The 6,462-nt window shown below is 39.7% G+C and overlaps 1 pseudogene; it reads left to right on the top strand.

Annotated features, from left to right (window-relative positions):
• Nucleotides 302–2,233, top strand: LOC109836388 (annotated as a pseudogene).

Below are 6,462 nucleotides of genomic sequence, written 5' to 3' on the forward strand. Positions count from 1 at the left end.
TATCGAATCTGAGTAACAGCCCGAATTTTGTGCTCTCTTGATTCCACTTCCACATTAAAAACATGTCTACCATGTGCTCTCTAAAAGGTTGTTCCCTGTTTTATACAGGGTAGATGATCTGTTCAATTGAAGACGCGCACACACACTAACATCGGTGCACAGTTTTTAGAAGCAGCAACAACCAACAAATTAAAACAATAATTCTCATTTCAAAGTTGGTATTTTGTTTGCACTCTGCATTTACTTCTCACTGTGGGATTTCTACCATCTTTAGAGAGAGACAGGGGGGATCAGGGGGGGGATGGATAGGGGATTAAGGCTGAAGGTATATCCTCACCAAATTCACTTTAATTCCTGTTTTCCCTTTCTGGGTATCTTTTCACTTTGATTCTCGAACTGATTTATGCTGTAAAAATCCTAACTTTTTGTCAGATGTTTTGATTACAGTGTGAAGGAGTTGGAAGCTAGGGGAAAGATTTGATTTTGGTATAAATTCCTTATTTTAGCATCATTATCTGTTGTAGCTGAAGCCAGAGTTGTGTTTATTTTGCCATGAAAGTGAGAGTGGTGCTTTGTGGAAATATTTCACTGAGAAATCTTTGATGTTTCTGGTGATTTATGAGAACATTTTGGTGAGAAAAAGATTGTTTGTTCAGTCCATGTTTCAAGTGTTTTTTTTCTTGTCATGATGCTTACATCATGAATATGCAACTTTAAACGAAATTCCTTTTAAGTGTGTCTTTGATGGTATTTTATTTCTTATTTACCCATGTTGTTGAGTTCCAGGGTATTATCATGGGCTAATGGATACTACAATGGCAACATAAAAACTAGGAAGACAACTCAACCGATGGAATTTAAAGCTGATTAGCTTGGTCTTCAGAGAATTGAGCAACTGAGAGACCTTTATGAATCTCTCTCAGCAGCTGAAAACAATCAGCAAACAAAAAGGCCATCTGCTTCATTATCTCCTGAAGATTTAACTTCTACCGAGTGGTACTATGTAGTTTGCATGTCCTTCACATTCAATCCAGGACAAGGGTATGCAAAATATATTTTTTAAATAATATTTCCCACCATTTTTACTGAAATTAAATTTGGCCTAACATAATTTTTCTCATTTTTCCACCAGGTTACCAGGTAGAGCCTTAGCAAACAATTAGCACATATGGTTGAATAATGCACAATTCGCAGACATCAGAACTTTCTCAAGGTCTCCTTTAGCAAAGGTTAGGCCTTTTCCTATGAGTTTTACTGAGTTTCTCATGTTGAACATAAAAATATCTAATGGCTTCTCTTTGTTCTGTTGTGTTCAACTCTGTGGATTTGTTTTGTTGTGTTCAACTCTGTGGATTAAATCTTTATGTTCTATCTTAATTCAGAGTGCATCCATACAGGTATATCAGTTCTTTTAACTATTTAAATTGAATATTCTACCATTGGGATTTTCAGTTCCCATGTTTAATAGACTCTTTGTCAAGACGAAGAGAGTTTTCTTATGTCATTCTAGATCTCTATGATTATGTTTTCACTTTTATGTGCATTGTTAATAAGGTTCAAAGCTGTTATGGATGACTTTGTTTCCCTCTTATTTGCAGACAGTGGTCTGCTTTCCCTTCATGGATATTGTTCTGGAGCTAGGTACAACTGAACTGGTAATTTTCTAGAACTGCATCATTTCAACAGTGTCAATAAATCCACTTGACTCTCATTTGACTTCATTTTTTTCTGATTTCAACTTCATACGAACATCTCAAGGTTATGAATTGTTTGGACTTATTGTTTCGAAGAACTGTATTATGACGAGCAACTTTTATGACTTCACTTCTCTAGGTGAGTTTTCCTAACGGGAGCCATAGAAAATCTTTGTAACTGCTTTCAAGAACCCTTCACTTGCCAGAGCCAAAGGCATCTCACTGCAGGGCTTTTACATGTGGGTTTTGGTACACTAGTTAGGGAGAAATTGGGTTATCAGAAGTATCCGATCTCAACAATATTTGTCTTCAGGGTAACTTGGCTATGCTATTTAAATTTCGAAAAGATCTTGGAATGATCAAATCAGTGCATGACAATATAATATTTGCTTAATTGATATTTCTTAATTATGTGATTTTTTAAAAAATTTCAGGCTATCCATGCAAGATTATATTTGCTTAATTGATATTTCTTAATTATGTGATTTTTTAAAAAATTTCAGGCTATCCATGCAAGATTAGGAGGGGGTAGCTCGAGTCTTTTTTTGACGATGATTAGAGATGAAAGAATGTGTCTTCCCCAAACTTTTATTTTAATTTGTTTTAGATAGTTTTATGTATTTTTCTTTAGAACAATTAGGCTATTAACTCTTGGTATTGAATATTTGAGGATGATGGAATTTTATTTATTGATGTTATTAATGAATGGAATTTTTATTTTCCCTCTTATTCATTATTGGGTATTTTTAATATATTTTTTGTTGTGAATCTTAGTGTCAGGTTGAGAATAATATGATAGTTGTCTATGAATGGAAAAATTATTATTAATGTATATTAGAAATTTGTAGTCTACAATGACGGTTTTATAAACCGTATTTTATTCATCAACGAAGGAAAAATACGTCATTGATGGGTGACTAATTACCCATTATAAAGACTTTTATGACGGTATCCAACCGTCATTAATTATTCTTCAACGATGGGAAAATATCCCTGTAACTAATAGTAACGACGGGAAAATATCCCTGTAACTAATGGTAACGACGGGAAAATATCCCGTCACTGATGGTAACGACAGGAAAACATCTCCGTGACTGATAGTAACGACGGTGATAATTACCGTCGTAAACATTAATGATGGTAATATGTTCCGTCGTTATAGACTCTATAACGACGGGTAGTATATCTCTTCGTGACCCTTTAGCGAATAGGGCTTCAACGACGGGTGACGAAGGGATTTTTCCCCGTCGTTAGCATTCAATAACGAAGGTTTTTAGCTTTTTAACGAAGGGAAATCCCTTCGTTAAAGATGTAATTTCTTGTAGTGATTGAATCCCATTCTCTTGGATACAGGCATAGAATACTTGTTTTCCTCACTTGTTGAGCGGATATTAAGGCATTAACATTATTCTCTAGCTCTTTCATCATCTCATCGTCACTTGTATCTTTCTTCGGGCGATTTTGAGGATGAATGATGGGATTACCCTCAGCGTTGTTATTAGTGATGGGGCCATCCCTAGTGTTGGTATTATTATTGGGGCCACCCCCAGCATCTTTGTCATTGGGAGGAGCATCAGTATTGATAGTCTCCTCTACCTCTGAGTCACTATCTACCTGATTGGTAGTGTGGCGATGACTGAATTCACCATGCTGATTTGACAACTCCTAAAGTTGTTGAGCATGTAAATCCTTAACCCGTTGCACGGCCATCTCCATTTTGATTTTAAAATCTTCTTTCTGTTTGGCCAATACTTCTTGAAGAAGTTGAGCCACTTGTTCGGTAGTGATCATGAATACTTCTCGATCTCACCCCATGCTAGATATTATATCATTGGAGGCGATTACGGAGCAAGTATGCGAAAGTTCATCTTCCAAAGATAGTCCTTCATGCATCCTCAAGTAATCCCCAGGTCTAATGGCTTCTAGCTGGAGCTAAGACACTCGTTAGGCTATTCTTGAATCGACTTTTCTTCCCGGAGAAAAGTTAGGATTAGCGTTATTCGAAGTGAACATAGACTTTCCTTTATCAGCCATGTTTATCGTGACTTTTGGGAGTTCGTCATCTTGAATGGTCGATTTTTTTTTTGCGGGAGCGTCTTGATTTGGGTTTTGATGCTCTAATGGAAAGCCTTTGGAATACCGAGACCCTCCTTGGAGCGATCTTGAGGCAGCTACATTCTGATAATACTGTCCCGATTAGCCTCTCACAAAAGAACATTGAGCGTCTGTTTCTGAGGTATTTCTCTTTCGAGACTTACCCCCAGCCTGATAGTACAACTCATCGGCATTATGGTCAGAGCAACCTATTGGCTTTTTATCAGATATAACATCATCTTCTACCATACACGTTTTCTTCTGAATAAACAATGCCTTGTTAGCATTCGCAGAAGTCACACATTTGGAATCACACCTTTGTGAGGGTGAAACCCTAACGGGCTCCTGGTTTTTCACACGTACTCCCAAGCGGGTGGTTACGAGAATCAGTTTGTTGGTAGGTTGTGTACGACCCTAGTTTGGAAATTTGCTCGGGAATCATTCAGCGGACACAAGTGTTCCTTAACAGGAGCTTTGCCTCGATCTTAAGGTAGAGGACCAAGGTGATCCTTCAACGGAATTCTGAAATTGGAGAGGTCCACGCTGCAGTAGGGCTTCAGCGGAGGTACGGGAGAAGAAGGAGTAAGATATGAAGTTGATGAAGGCTGGGGAGGGGCCTTAGAGCAGGAACTGAGTGAGAGACATGACCGGTGTTTCTCATCAGGTAAAGGCATCTTAACTGTCTTCGGTACAGTTTTAGACGTTGTCTTGGGATTTGACACTCAAACCTGATTAGATCTTAGTGATTCTTTGACCACCTATTCCTTTTACAATTCTTGTGCCTTTCACCCAAGGATCTGGGTATGCGCAAGAAGTGCGTGGCACTTATGGATGTGCTCCTCGAGAGTAGAACGGGTTCGTTTCATATGAACCCATTTGTTAGTCGGCGGTTAGGAGAAGGATCCCGATGCTTGCTGCGACGATGGCTTAGCCACTTGGTACCTTCTAAACTCTAGATCCACTTGGTAGTAGAGTCGGTTCACCTGTTCTAAAGCTTTGGTGAATTGGCGGCCAAGACATTAGTGGTGCATATGACGAGCCCTTTTCGTCAGCACCAGCGCGCCTTCGACGGGCAGCTCCGTGACCTTTAAGGAGTTATCACGAGCATCAGATCCGGCTTACTTGGAGGTCAGAGAGGAGTCTTCAACAGCATTCGGGCAAAGATTATCACCTTGAGTTTTTAGATCTGAAGGCTAATTAACCTTCTTCATGGAAGTGGTCTTCCTGCGCTTGTAGGGAGAGGAAGATCTGGAGGAGGATGAGGAGACGTACTCCTCGAACTTCTGCTGGTCGAACTCATATTCAACCTCTTCATCCATAGGGATCTTGATCAGTGGTTGCACCACGAATGCCTCGACAGCGAGGTTGTTGACTCCCACTGTGGTCGCTAGCGTGTTCGGGTCAAAAATTATTATTTTTATTACGGGACTCATTATAACTTTAGTCGTTACAATGATTCAAAAGAAAGGACTTTTTATAAGCCTCCTTACACAATGCAAATAAAAAGATTATAATTTTCTTGAGAACACAAGCAAATAGATCATTTATTGGTATTCTGCTTGTGCGGGATCTTTACCTATACTAGGATTTATCCATGGACCACCGACTGATCAGATCTGAATAACGATTTTGTTGCCTCGCAAAGGAGATAAGAAATTGAAGTGATTATCTTAGCAACGGCGAGATAATCACTCTTCTCGAGAATCATAGCTAGGTACAATCTCAAGGAAAACGGATGAATGGGATGGAGATCTCTCGAACTTTTCTCCTCCTTGTGCTGAAGAGCTCACCAAGATCCCTTCCTTCTCTCTGAAATTCATGCTCCTCACTCTTTAATTCTACACCGCTTCACCGAGGCTTAAGAATTCTAGATCTGTGTAAATGAAGGCCCTAGGGCCATATTTATAGGCTTCGGAAGCTTGGTTTTCAGACAAGAACGATCAATTTGATCTCATCCTTAGTTGTAACCACTTAACAACATTCCAAAATAACTTCAGATCAATTTGGGAAGCTTTGAATCAGAATATACTCAAATCTGGGTGGTTAACGGGTGAAATTAGTATTTTTAGGCGCGAGATAGACTTTGTGTCTCGGCCTTGGCTAAGACACAAAGTATGTCTCGGGCATGGCCGAGACACGTCATGTGTCCCGGTTGCGTTCCTCGACTTGTTTTTTGCATAATTCCTCGATCTAATCTCGGAATGACGTGATTCAAAGTGCGTTGGAAAGGCGGTGATGAGATCTACAATCACCTATGAGTGAATCATGTGTGGAGTGGATAAGACATGAGTGGTGCACCATCTTTCATGAGTGAACTGTAACTCCCGATCGGATCGTCTCTTCGTTATTTCACCGTCTCGTTGATTCGTACGCTTTGTCGACTTGCTTCATGCGCTCATAGTTGTCAAATAACCCTTTGACTCGGATAATGATGCTCATCATCTTCTCTCCGTCTCGAGCTACGTGTGGGAACCCATAGGTAATTTTCGATGCCTACAAACGCATTACAATGAAGGCCAACGTCAGTCATCACGTAGCCGTGAGTCGACGTCAGTCAACGCATACCCATGATTCAACGCTAGTTAACGCATACCCATGAGTCAATGCTGGTTAACGCGTTGTGATGAAAGTCAACGCCGGTCAACGCGTTACAATGCTAGTCAGCGCATTGATA

Source organism: Asparagus officinalis, chromosome 1, assembly GCF_001876935.1.
Source record: "Asparagus officinalis chromosome 1, Aspof.V1, whole genome shotgun sequence".
NCBI classification, from domain to species: domain Eukaryota; kingdom Viridiplantae; phylum Streptophyta; class Magnoliopsida; order Asparagales; family Asparagaceae; genus Asparagus; species Asparagus officinalis.